This window comes from Carcharodon carcharias, chromosome 12 (genome assembly GCF_017639515.1).
Source record: "Carcharodon carcharias isolate sCarCar2 chromosome 12, sCarCar2.pri, whole genome shotgun sequence".
NCBI classification, from domain to species: Eukaryota; Metazoa; Chordata; class Chondrichthyes; order Lamniformes; family Lamnidae; genus Carcharodon; species Carcharodon carcharias.
In genome coordinates this window covers 101100607-101115206 of record NC_054478.1, presented here as the reverse complement: position 1 = coordinate 101115206, position 14600 = coordinate 101100607, and the positions used below count along the sequence as shown (strand labels likewise).

The window sequence follows — 14600 nt, the reverse complement described above, 5'->3', positions numbered from 1 at the left end:
TGAAGCAAATGAAGTTGCAACAAATTTTTAATAAGTTGGATGATCCTGTACACACATACCATCAGCATCACCAAACCCAATCTCATCCACCAGCACACTGGATGAAACACAGGACACAGAATTAGCTCCTCTTGCTGTTAATGATCAGTCACTTTCTTCTAAGCCCCTTCTAACTATTGGCGACATGGTCCAGTGTATGGAATCACTTCTTACCTCAAAGTCATCAGCATCATTTTAGTATGGCACTTTGGAAACATGAAAGATACAATATTTGGATAAATAAAACATTTTTTTATTGCTTTGTAATGTTTTATCACTCTTATATCTGAGGTGAATGTTTATATCCAGTTCACACACTTGTGGTTAAGCATTCTAATGTCATTCAATAATCCAGAACACTCCAAAATCCAGAAATGACTTTGTTGCAAGTCTTCCTGACTGTCGAGGTTACACGGCATTTTATTTTCTTTAAATTTCCAACAAGAAAGAGACAGGAAAGAAATATTTATAAAGTCATGTTTGAAATCTCTAACAATAATTGGAAACTGAAGGAATGAGACACCATAGTCGTAATTGTTAATTTTCCATGCCAGAGAGTTTGACTGGTAGTAACTAACATTTATCATTTTGCTAAAAGGGCGCTAACACTCGAATGATAAGATTGAACATTCTGTGGTGGGTTAGGTTTGTATCTACCATGCAAATACCACAATCTCATGCCACTCAATGCAGTTCAATGGTGGAGCAGATAGTGAAATATCATTTTCAGGATGTGAAAGGAAGGGTTGCACCACTCAGCCAACAGCTTTTGAATGACTGTACTTGATTATGCCTCTGTCCCTTGTCTGAAGTTTCTATATGGTTTGTGCATAAATAAAGTGTGACCACCATTAGCCACATCATTATTTTGACAGAACGTTCTAGATCAATAAATATTTTATAACAATCATCAACTTCGCTTCTGGAAGGCATAAGTGTTCAGTGTTTCAGAAAAGGAAAACAAAGAGCAATATTCAATACACACCCTGACACCCCAGGGGACTGGGATCACCCCCCTGAATGCGCCTCCCATGCCACTCCACCACCCCTGGCTACTCCACCCTTGGGACTCCCCCACCCCCCACAAGGACTCTTTCCCCCAACCGGGCCTGACTCTCACCCCAGCCCCACCCAGGCCCAACCCGATCTGACCCAAAGGACTCCCCCACTGACCCCACTGCCCCGCGAGGCCTGAGGCCAATCTCCACTCCTCCACTCTCCTCTCGGGCCTGACCCCCCCAACCCCCTGGTCCAACTTGACCCGAGGCTCGGCCCTTGTCCTCCAAGGCCCAAGGCCCCACACACATACCACCCCCCCCCCCATAAACAAGTGGCCCAACCCGACCCAGCCTGAGGCCTGGCTCCCACCACACCACCACCCTTCCCCCGCAACCCCCTCAACACCCTCCTCCAACCTCCAGCCCCCCGACCTCTCCCCTGACTCCACTAATACTCTGACCATCCCCCCCTACCCGACCTCCGATCCCCCTACTGACCGCGCTGATCACCCCTGACTTCGGGGCGGGGGGCACAGGTTAGAAAAGAATTAAGGTAAGAAATCTGACACTGATTGCCACTCCAAGGAAGTTCAAGTCCTTTGTGTTGATGCAAAATGCATTGTGCTAGAATTTGGCCCTGCCCACAAAACAACCACACTTCTAGATCAAATTAATCGCGATGGCTGGTCTCCACTAACCAGACCCATTTAAAGGCCTTCAAGGAGCCTCTAAACATTGAGCTTTTTTTAGGAGCTAAGGCACTAGTGAGCAGCTTCAAAAAAGCTTTTAAATAAAAATATGTAAGTTGACTAAGACTGTTCTATGCCAATGGAATTAGTGAATAGTTCTGTGATTTTTTTAAAGTCACTTTCAGTTGTTGAAAATCTGGTTACACTTACACAAAGGTGGCGGCCTAACCATTCTTATTAAACATGCTTATCTATTGTAATAAAACTGCTTTCAACTCTATTACTAAAACTAGCCCAGGTTACCACTCTTAAATATATCAAGGAATGTTCTTATTACAGGAAAAGTAATGTTCTGAAATGCTGTCCAATTGCAGTCGCTCATAGATTTTATGTTTGTGATTAAGCAAACGGGTTTGAATAGAAACTGGAACCATTAAATTAATTTGAAAAACTCATGCAATTTTGAGTACAATTTTTGTCATAATTCCCCCAAAGTGGCAACTCTATCCCAAGTTGTTACCGCAATCCCACTTTTCAGACAAAGGCTGAAATTTTCCAGCCCTTCACGTCGGCGGGTGCTTCCAGTCCCGCTGATGTGAATGGAGATTTCAGTGGCTGCGGGGGACCCCACCCCTACCCCTGCTGCAGGGATACACCCACTGCTGGTGGGGTGGGGGGGGGGTTTCTGGAAGATTATGCCCAAAGTTTAAGTGAACTTGGAATAACTAATGATCCAGTCTGCAATCTAATTTATCTTTCAGTGCTTTAAGTATCATAAAAAGAACAGGGGTATGTAAGCTAACCTGTATGTAGCGGTCTTAAGTCAAATCTCTAAATGCCAAATTTTGCTATCCAGTTTGAACATCTATTATGGGCTGAAACATAAGCTCAGCAAAGTTATATCTTGAAGTTCATTTTACAGAATTCTCCGCAACCAAGACTTCTTTGAAATCCAAAATGTCATTTTAGCAGCATGCCTTTTAAAAAGCAGTTTCTGACCTTTCTGTATTACCATTTCCTGATATCAGCGAGGAACAGGGATCTGACTATGTCAGTGTTGGTGGCAGAAGATTCTCAGCAGCCCTTTTTTCACAAAGGCTTCCAGAACCTGTTATTCATAAGAGGTGACATTTTCCATAATTGTATCTGAAGATTCAGCTATAAGTTTTCTACCAGGATTACGTTAAGTTATGCAAACGGCAATTCTTAACCCTTTAAATCTAGCTTTGGCTACTGGCAAGCTGTCATCTAGACCGCCTTGTCTAATGAACTTCCAGAACTATCATGCTGAATTACAGATGCTGCAAGGAATAATAACGATGATTCATGATGTTTTCATTGCATTAGTGTCAATTCCATATCAGCAGATCACTACAAAAGATGTCTTGCTTTGTTCTTAATTCTAAGTAGGTGACATTTTGCAGCAGGGCATGAGACTAATTATATCAAATGTCACCAGCACTGTCATTTATATGAAGTCTTTGCAAGCCTCATAACCCAGGAAAATCTGTTTGTTTATTTAAGGATATTAAAGTCATGAATCAGACCAGGGAAGAAATGTGTAGTGTCTCTTGATGTGACACGAACTGGAAAGAAATTATTCATTAGTTAGAGGCTTCCTGATTTGACAAGTGTGCTTCATATTAGGATTGTAACTTAAACCTGGCTCTTCTTAAGCCTTAAATAGGTTTCATTACATTCTGCTAGGAAATCGATATCGAAGTAAACCTACAGTGAGTGCAGCTGAATGTGAAATCCCTCCAGTTCTTGGAGAAAGCTGCTTTTTATAATCACAAGGAACAGCTCTGAATTTCTAAATTGTGAATAGCAAAATGTTAAATGTCACAATCTGATAATGCGCAGATCATTCCAAGCTGTCTGATCACTTTGGGCATATCTACTGCTCTGCCAAATGTTTATTTGATTCTTGAGCTCTACAAAAATGATTTATTCCAGTACCTGTACATTTGCAGCAGTTACAATTACTTTTCATGTTCCCAGTATTAAACAAGCATCACGTATAGATTTACTGTCAATCGAGGGACCTTTGATAAAGTGACTGTTTTACCATTTCCAACAGATGCCACTGGTTTCCTTCCATGTCACAAATGCACTTCCATTATTTGACCAGTTCACAACTTGCGGAACTTACAGCTCAGGTGGCTGGTAGCTGTTGGATAATGATCCCTATGAATAGAAATATTTCAATGTTTGTTTATTGATCTTTTAGGGCATTAAAACTATGTTGGAAAAACATTCTTTTACAGTTATAATCCAAATTAAAATTGAACTATATTCTTTTGAGACAAAATGACATGCACGGAAGGTATTTCTTTCCAATGTAATATGGGGTGGGATTTTCCATCCTGGTGACTAAGTGCAGTGGCAGCGGGAAAGTGAACGTGATTCCAACTGGAGAGCAGGGCAGATTAATCTGTGCAATTTTCAGCTCATTAATCATAGGCAGAATCATCCTAGATTTGCTCTAAGCGTGGTAGCTGGTGTGAAAAATGATATTATACCCACCAGCCTTCCTTCCTGCCTCATAAGCTATACAGTCACAGGAAACATGTTGGATCACTGGCATCTGATTGGCCCACCGCACCATTACCTTGCTGCTTCCTCATTCTAGGCGCCATGTTTAAACTGCAGCCAAGCGCACACTTCTGCATGGGGAAGAGGCCCTGGACTGAAACACTTGCCTTTGTCTTGTGCAGGGACCAAACTTTCACATCTGACTGACATGAACACTGCTCCTCATAACAAGGATCCCTGGACAAGGAGACATTCCTGGGAATTTACTTACAATAGTGAACATTATGTACAAGTGATTAACACCCATGCCCAGGCTGTGCGACTACATCTTCCTAGCGCTTGGCCTAAATAGCCAAGTGGTTATGGTACTGGGTTTGTAACCCCAAGATCAAGAGTTCAAATCTCACAATGGCAAACTATGAAACAATGTAACTTCATCTGAAACAGATGGAAATGTGTTTGTACTCGAAAGAGTTACACACCCAGGTCTATCTGCTCCTGCAACCCCTTTATTCCCGCAGGAGTTGGCGCGACGCGCGTCTGTGAGTGTCCAGGTCGCAGCCGATGCCATCCAAGACCTGAGAACGGTTGTGCTCGGACCCGACGTTATTTAGCTTGGCCTAAATAGCCAAGTGGTTATGGTCCTGGGTTTGTAACCCCAAGGTCAAGTGTTCAAATCTCACAATGGCAAACTATGAAATAATGTAACCTCATCTGAATACAGATGGAAACGTGTTAACTTGAAAGAGTTACATCTTCTCAAAAAGAGTATCAAGAGTTCAAATCTCACAATGGCAAACTATGAAACAATGTAACTTCATCTGAAACAGATGGAAATGGGTTTGTACTCAAAAGAGTTACATTTTTTACCGAGGTCGAGTTCTGGTCATAAACCAGCTGATCGCCGCCATGTTGTGGTATCGGCTGGTCACTTTGACCCCTCCCCCGGACTTTGTCACAAGAATCCAGAAATTGTTAGTTGACTTCTTCTGGGACAAAAGATTGCACTGGGTCGCTGCCGAGGTTCTGAGTCTCCCACTTAGGGAGGGTGGTCAGGCGCTAGAGTGCCTACGCACACAGGTGGCGACTTTCCGCCTTCAGACCCTGCAGCGATACCTCTATGTCGAGCCTCCTCCCAGATGGTGTGCTCTGACGACATATTTCTTCCGTCAGGTGCACGGCCTGAATTATGACGTGCAGCTCCTGTTTATAGAACAGCTGGGCCTCGGTGGCTCCTTGCAGGCGTTGCCCATCTTTTACCAGGACCTGATCAAAGTCTGGAAAGTGGTCACCTCACGACGCAGCTCTCCCCCGTCAGGAGTAGCGGCTATCGTCAGAGAACCGCTGCTCAGGAATCCGCCCCTCCGTCCTTTTCAATGGTTGGCGGAGAGGAGGGCTGTGGCCGCAGGGGTGACCAGGATCGGGAACGTGCTGGGTGGCGGAGGACTGGGCTGGATGCTCCCGCAGGAGTTGGCGTGACGCGCATCTGTGAGTGTCCAGGTCGCAGCTGATGCCATCCAAGACCTGAGAACGGTCGTGCTCGGACCCGACGTTATTTTGGGTCTTGAGGTGGCCCAGGTGCGCAGTGGTCTTCCGTCTGAGCGTTCCCCTGTTCGGACAGAATTCCACATTGGCCCCAAGCCCCGAACCCTCCCTCGGGTGCTGGTGCCCCGCAATATGAGCTGCCTCGGGGAAATGCCCTCTGTGCCTTTTTGCAAGGCAAAGAGGGGCTTTTTGTACGGATTGCTGCTGCACACCTTCCATTTTCTCGCCCTTATCCGTCGACCGGACACGCCCTGGCGTGCCTTGTTGCCGTCCGGTGGCGGAGGCCCCCAATGGGAGGCCCTCTACGGAGGTGTCCTCCCCCTTTCTATCGGGGACCTGGGTTGGAGGGTGTTGCATGCAGCAGTCCCTTATAATAAGAGGATGCATAGGTTCACGGACTCTCAGGACACGTGCCCTTTATGCGGTCTTGTGGAGTCCGTGGACCATGTATACGTAGGGTGTTGTAGACTGCACTCCCTTTTTAGTTATTTGAAAAACCTTTTATTGATGTTTTGTTTGCACTTCAGCCCCACATTCCCGATCTATGGGCACCCGGTGCGGAAGGGGGTCGGGAAGGAGGAGGACCTCCTCGTGAACCTGCTCCTGGGCCTGGCCAAGTTGGCCATTAACAGGTCCAGGCAGCGGGCGATTGACGGGGGAGTCCCGCCCGATTGTTTGTCCCTCTTCCGCGGCTACGTTCGCTGCCGGATGTCCCTGGAGAGGGAGCACGCGGTGTCTGCTGGCACTCTCGAGGCCTTCCGTGCTCGGTGGGTACCGCAGGGACTGGGGTGTTTTGTTGACCCCTTTAATCACATTTTGATTTAAAGTTTGTAAGGTTCCTTTAAATTTTTGTCCTTGGTTTTGCAGCTGACCTGAATTAGGGGCTGTGCCTGATTTATCCCAATTTTGTTGATTTGGTTTAATTGTTTTCATTTAAAAGATTATCAAGAGTTCAAATCTCACAATGGCAAACTATGAAACAATGTAACTTCATCTGAAACAGATGGAAATGGTTTTGTACTCAAGAGAGTTACATCTTCTTAACTGGCTGCGGCCATACTAGTCTGAAAACACCCGATCTCGTCTGATCTCGGAAGCTAAGCAGACTCAGGCCTGGTTAGTACTTGGATGGGAGACCGCCTGGGAATACCATGTGCAGTAGGCTTTAGCTTGGCCTAAATAGCCAAGTGGTTATGGTACTGGGTTTGTAACCCCAAGATCAAGAATTCAAATCTCACAGTGGCAAACTGTGAAACAATGTAACTTCATCTGAATAGGAACAGATGGAAACGTGTTTGTACTCAAAAGAGTTACATCTTCCTAACCCTGCCGCTATGTCTTGGTGCTCCCCCGATATCCGTAGTGGAGGTGGAGGCAGCCTGCTGACTTCTATGCCCTGTCTGCAATGACCTTCGTGGGTGTCCTCTGGAGGGCTGAGACCTAGAGGGCCCTGGCCTATATTTGTGTGTCGCTGATTGTGCGATTCCACAAAGGTTCTCAGTGGAGCCCTGGAAAGCTCCACAGGCAAAAAAGCTCAGTGCAGTGGTAACCTTCAGAGCAACCGGCACTGAGTGCCCTCCAAGTTCATCCGGTGTGGGTTCCTCACGGAGAATGTGGCAAATGTGAGCTACCACATACCTAGACAGGTGAAGGTGTCTGCAACACTGTCTTTCACTCATCTCCATGAATAAGCTGCATCTTCTGTAGACCCTTAGTCGTGCCAAATGTCTTCATGGGTTTTGCCCCACCTCATTGACATTTGGGTTTTCCTGGCACCCCACTGGCTTTTGTCCCTCAGGACAATGGTCTTCCCTGAGCTGTGCCAATTGGTGACAGACCCTTCTTCTCCTCATTCTAATCAAAGCTATCAAGAAGTTAGCGTTTCCTGCAGCCCGCATTTTCAACCCCTCCCTGTATCTTTGAACTAGTACAATTGAGCGATCAATGTTAGTTTGCATTGATTTGTCTTCCTCCATATACAAGGCAGGTATGCAGTCTCCAGTCCTTGACTTTCCCTCAGTCTGCACATCACAAACCAATGATATCATCCTGGAGGACAACAGCTGGCTGAGCTTTCCCTTCAGATGTGCCTGCGCATTCACAAATAGGGTCTTCATTAGGGTCAAAAGATCCAATTCGATCTCCAAACTCCTCCAACAACTTTCATCATAGTACTTCCATTCAGCAGCGACAGAAAGTCAAAAGAACCTCACCTGAAAGTCCCATTGAGATCCCTTTATATATCACTACTGGACACGGAGTGACCCTTAGTTTGGAGTGATGGAAAGAGGATATTAACAGGACCTGCATAGTTCAAAAAGGCTGTTTGTGCACTAAATCAGTGTTAGGCTGATTTAGGAGCTACAGTCAGCCTTCTGTTGGTTGTCCTTAAGTGACCTTAACATTTGCTATCGATACCCAATCCTTGCACTTATGTCACTACTTCAAGCGTGGTGCCTTGAATACCATGACCAGTGTACTGGGAACATGGAAGCTTGTAGGATCCTTGCTGCCTCGGCACAGCAGACATGGCCCTTGATTGTTTGACCCAACATCCATTCTAACATGCCTCTGGAAAGATCAAATGCCCATTAAGACCAAATGCGCCACAGCACCTAAACTTAATGGATCCTCGTCTGAATGCACACCATTAGAAAATGAGACAAGCTCATTCATTGTGCATAAGACCCTCGAGTCCAGCACTCAGTTGAGCCATGTTCTCCATGTCCTGGGCAGGACAGTTACAGGGTGCCCCTTCAATTGGCCAAGAAATGCTGTGCTGAACTCCTCCCACATACCCAAAGACCCTCCCTGATCGATGTTTTCTAGCTTGTTTCTTGAACTGCATCATTGTAAGGTGACCTTGAAAATAGTGCTGCTGACATTCATCTGGGAAACCAGCATCCAACCTCCCCCAATCACCCACCAAATTCCTTCCATCCTTCTTCATATTCGCCGCCTCCTAATTCCCATTCCTGCTGTCACTACTCAGCCTCCCCCTGCTACCCCTCACCCCATAATTTTCCTTGTGGATATTCCTGTTGTTTCCCCTGACTCCTTTAATGTTAATGTCTCCATGCCCTTTGTCAACCTGACCCCTCCCCTTCTCAAGGCTTCATGCACCCTGACTTTCCAGAACCACTGCTCCCCCCATGAGTCTATCAAAGAACCCACCCCCGTGACTTTTGAGGCAATGGCTTACAGGATACAACTGCCTCCTCTGAATGTGACCTGCCATCTACCTCAAAGTACCATGCCACAAACCCCCAGGACAAAATTCCTTAGGTGACTGACCATGCCCTCCATGCCATACTGTACATGACCATCCAGAGAGGTAATCCCCCACCCAAAAGCAGGACCAAGAAACGCATGACATGCAGAGCCCTCTAACATGGCCTGCACAGCCCAAGGAGAGTGTCTTCTGTATGCCTCCAACAGCATGACCTCAGCCCCAAGACGGTCTCGGACTCTTCCCATTGGATAGTCCTATAACTCTTGCCCCAGAACTGTTTTTCACTGCTCCAGTCTGTTCTTTGGCCACCCCCTAGTCCTGCCTCAGTCTGCCTCCTCCTCTCCCATGTTCCACATCTCCCCCTTCATGTGTTGCCTCCTGTGCCCAACCTTGGTGCAACTTGTGGTACAGGCACCCAAAATCTCACAGCAACACTCTTAAAGGTGAAAGCAGGATCTTATGAACTCAGTCATTGATGAACTGAAGCTTACCAGGTGCTAGCCACTTACGTATAGTCAGGAAACAGGCCATTCTAATTATCTGCTGGCAGGGCACTTAGTTTACAGGGGGAGTGCAATTCTAGCACATTCATGAGATGCAAATGAATGCAAATGTGGTTTCCAACATAGATCAGTGGTAAACAAGACCAGTCTTTAACCTGCCATCAAATTCAGGAGAACAAAATTCCAAAATGATTTCCGCTGATGAGAAACTGGCTTTTTCCATCACACCAAATTATGTGCCCTCACTTGCCATTATTCCTACCACTGGTGGGAGCAGAAAATTCTGGCCATGATAAGTGAAATCTCAATAAGTCAAACTCGGTTTGCATGAAATTTTGCTTGCACTGAAGTTATCAAGCATCCTGCCAGCAGAATAGCAAAAGCCATAGAACAACCTGTGAGAAAATTAAAATGCATTGCAGGAGTAGCCCAAAATGTCACATTTCAATTAGACCACATTTTTAGCTATATCAGGTTACATCACGTGGGCCTCCTTTGCTATCATGAAGCCCTGTTTAACCCGAATTGCAAAGTAGTTCCCCTGGGATTCGACTTATCAAGATTTTACTGTATGACAAAATGGAAAAATGGAGATTGTGTTTTGATTGGAGATTAAGCGTAGGATTTTTAGGTCCAAATGGGGTTAGGAAACTGAGGCAGGTGGGTGCTAAAAACAGTGTTTTGCATAGATTCCCAGTGTTTGGCGTTTGCCACTCCGGCCACTAGTAATTTTCCTGAGGGCAGGGAAGGTGCATCCTAGTAATTTGCCTGATTTGGGAATGAGGCCAGCTGTCGCTGTTAGTGGGCTCATTGTCAGCTTGTTGAGGTTGGGGTTTTAGTAGGGTGCACGCGGTTATTTTTATTCATTCACGGGATGTATGCTTCGCTGGCTGGGCCAGCATTTATTGTCCATCCCTAATTGTACTTGAGAAGGTGGTAGTGTGCTTCCTCTTTGAACTGCTGCAGTCCATGTGGTGTAGGTACACCCACATTGCTGTTAGGGAGGGAGTTCCAGGATTTTGACCCAGCAACAGTGAAGGAATCACGATATATTTCCTAGTCAGGATGTTGTGTGACTTGGAGGGGAATTTCCAGGGTGGTGTTCCCATCTATCTGCTGCTTATGGATAGTCTTGAACCTGGAAAGTGGTTCTTGATGTTTATTCTAATCCTGGTGCAGGTTCAGTAACCATCGCTAAAATACAGCAAATTCATTAAGTCAATAGATCACATGAAATGTAGACTCAAGCTCAGGGCCTGAGCTGCTCATCTAGATGAAAATTCAGTGAAGTGCTGTATTGTCAGAGGTACCATCTTTCAGATGGGACCTAAACTTAGACCATATCTTCCTGCTGAGGTACACAGAGAAATCTCACAGGATTATTCAAAGATGACCAGTGTGTTCTGATGTTTTATTCAACATTCCACTTTCAACCAACATCACTAAGAACAGAAATTCATTCGAGTTGTACCCATTTTAAATGGCCAATGCCTGCTCCACTCTGGCAGCCCGATTACCCCGTGGGCCCCTGAAAGAGGCATCAATTATCAGGTGCAAGGGACCTAATGCCTTCTTTATGTGGCTGTCTTGGGCGCCTGAACAATAGCATAACCCAATATTGGGTGGGATATCTTTCCAGTACCATCTGGATGTCGGATTTTGGTTGCCAAAATTGGCCCTCATTGCATCCAAGTTGCACCAGTAAAAGAGGCACAATAATGTCCAATTTCTTTTCCCATTATTCTATAGGTGTTAGGAATTTGTCAACTGCACTACCCAACAGGTGAGTTTCCTTGCACTGGAATTGATTGGGTTGCTAATGCTGATACCACATTGTTAAAGTGATAGGAATTTAAGTACAGATATTCCACTGGTTAGCTGAGCCTATTTTCTAGCTGCAGATGGCCCCCTATATAAGCTAATGAAATGCTTTACTATAATCGCGTGTGCAATTTTTAAAGAAAAATATCTTTATGCCAGTATTGCTAAGTGTAAGTGGCAAGAGTGTGAAAGATGTTGATAACGTCGCAAAATCTCAGTTTACCATTTTTATGAATGGGAGTGTGGGCTTACGAAAATAACCTTCCCAACTGATTTTAGTGAGGGGCAACAACTCAAACAGTGCAAAAGTCCCAGGAAAACATGGAGCATCATAAGTGATGGCGTAGATCGCTTATTCCATAATTTCCAATTTTTTTTGTGTCATTCAAGGTTCCCAAAGAAGTAAATGCATTCTTGTAACATCTGGTCCAATGATGGAACAAAATCCTTTCAGTCGGCTCATTGTTTGTACGCTAGGATTCATGGCATTACTTCAGGGCGTTAGAGTTTCAGTATCTTGCCTTCAATTACATGATGAGCGGGAAGTTATTTGTGATCTGGTCTGGCAACGTCTAATGGATTGTACATGACATGAGCACAGCAGTGAAAATGTTAAGCATTGAGGGATAACGAATAGAAAGAAACTATTCCAATAATTCAACATTAAGGAAATACAAAGATGGTTTCATGTGTTTTCACACATGCTCCTCACAAGCTTCCAAGTCCTATGTTCTTAGAAAACCTTTTCATCTGAAATGCCAATACAAATCAGTCAAGGCCAAAATGATTATTGATTGGTTTTGAATTACCATTGCCTCAGTGCATGCCTCTGACTTACTTAAAAGCTCAGAATTGCAGGAAAGAAGTGATCGGCCCAGAACTTCTATTAGCGTAACCATGGTGTAAGAGTGGCATTGTACTGTTTTCTCTGAGGAAGTTCACTTATGATTGATTTAAGGCAGCTCAGCAGGGAAACATGACTAAGCACAAATTCCCTTGACTGCGCTAATTCTGAGGTGTGTCTGCAAAAATGCTTTGTCAATCATTTATGTGAGACCGCCCCAAGGGGAAAAAACAGCTCATGGGATTTTCGTAGATTTAGCTGAATAATGCTCTGGTCTAGCTTTGTGGCCCAAAGTCAGCGTAACTGAGATTTGTGGGATTTGATGGTGATTTTCTTTGCTCTTTTAAACCAAAGTTCTCACTGAAACTTGCACTGTAGCTTAAACAAAGTGTTGTCTCAGTATATCTGAAATTTTTTGAACCCCTGCTCCCCCTTTTATCTGGAATATCCTTTCCAATGGGTATACACTTCTGCATGTTAATGGAAGATAAGTAGCACGTTTAAGAGGCTCCGAGAATGAGGAGCCATGGCTGGAAGTACCAAATTGTTTGCTTTTAACCCTATTGATAACTAGGACTGTAGAGAGGGCTGTAAACTTGTGGTGGGGGAGGGGGAGGGGAAGGGTTTACATGAAGGGAGAAGTGGAAAGTTAAAGAGAAAGGACAAAGCAATAGTGCAAGGTAGCAATATTGGTGCCAGGAAGGAACAGAACATACAGACATAAGAATGCACCTGCAAATAAGGTCAGAGCAGGGGAAAAAGGTAAATAGACAGAATTAAAGGCTCTTTACCTGATTGCATGCAGCATTCAAAAGAAGGTGATTGAATTGATAGCACAAATAGAAATAAATGAATAAGGTATGATAGCCTTTACAGATATATGGCTATAAGATAACCAAGGCTGGGACCTGAATATTCAAAAGTATTTGACATTTCGGAAAGACAGGAAGAAAGGAAAATGAGATTGGATAGCTCTGTTAATAAAGGATGAGATTGGTACAGTCATGAGAAATGATCTTGGCTCTGTAGAATCAGGATGGGTGGAGATAAGAAATAGCAAAGGGAAGAAGTTTCTGTTGACAGTAATTTATATGCCCCCTAATAGTAACTACACTTTAGGAAAGAATATAAATCAAGGAATAAAGAGCATTGGTGAGAAAGGGTACTGCAATAACTGTGAGTGATTTGACTCTTATAGATTGATTCATATAGATTGGAAGAATCAAATTGGAAAAGGTTGCCTGGAGGGTGAGTTCATAGAGTGTATTCAGGGCAGTTTCTTAGAACAATAATTTCTGGAGCCAACCAGGGAGCAGGCTATGTTATACCTGGTAATATGTAATGAAACAGGATTAATTAAGGACCTCATAGTAAAGTATCCTCCAGGCAAGAGTGATCATAAAAAAGAATATTTCACATTCAGCTTGAGTGACATATCAGTCTAAGATTAGTGTCTTAAACTTAAATAAAAGCAAGGGTATGAAGACAGAGTTGGCTAAATTTGGGAAATTAGATTTAAGGATAAGATGGTAAGAAAGCCGTGGAAAACACTTAAGGGGATATTTCATAATTCTCAACAAAGTTATATTCCATTAAAAAAGAAAGACCCTTTGAGAGGGATGCACCATCCATGGCTAACTAAGGAAGTTAAGGATGATATCAAATTTAAAGAAATCCTGTACAATGCTGCAAAGATTAGTGGTAGGTCAGATCAGACAAATTTTAGAAACCAGCAAAGGATGACTAAATAAAAATGGAGAAATTAGAGTAGGAGAGAAATCTAGCAAGAAATATAAAACAGACAGTAAAAGCTTCTACTAGTATGTAAAAAGGAAAAGAGTAGCTAAAGTAAATGTTTGACCCTTAGAGGTTGAGACAGGGGTATTAATAATGGGAAACAATGAAATGGCAGAGACTTTGAACAAGTATTTTGTATCTGTCTTCACTGTAGGAAATATAAAAAACATCCCAAGAATAGTAAAAAAAAAATCAAGAGGGAAAGGGGAGGTAAGATCTGAAAACAATCACGATCACTAGAGAAAAAGTACTGGAAAAACTAATGGGACTAAAGGCTCAGAAGTCCCCAGAACCTAAGGTCTGCAACCTAGGGTCATAAGGGAAGTGGCTGCAGAGATAGGGAAGGATTGGTTGTAATTTTCCAAAATTCTCCAGATTCTGAAAGGGCCTAGTGGATTAGAAAATCGCAAATGTAACACCTCTGTTGAAAAAAGGAGGGAGACACGTAAAAGGTTACTACACAAGGTAAGAACTCTGGCATTGGGGATGATATATTATAGCTACAGGAGTGGCTAACTAAGAAGAAACAAAGAGACAGGATAAATGGGCCATCATCAACATGGCAAACTGTAACTATAGAAGTGCTGTGGGAATCAG

The 14600-nt window shown here is 44.0% G+C and overlaps 1 non-coding gene across 1 annotated transcript; it reads left to right on the top strand.

Moving 5' to 3' along the window:
- Positions 1-6852: 6852 nt before the first annotated feature.
- On the top strand, positions 6853-6971 carry LOC121285393. The gene has a single exon (XR_005944670.1). It is a non-coding gene; the product is annotated as a 5S ribosomal RNA (ribosomal RNA).
- Positions 6972-14600: the final 7629 nt, after the last annotated feature.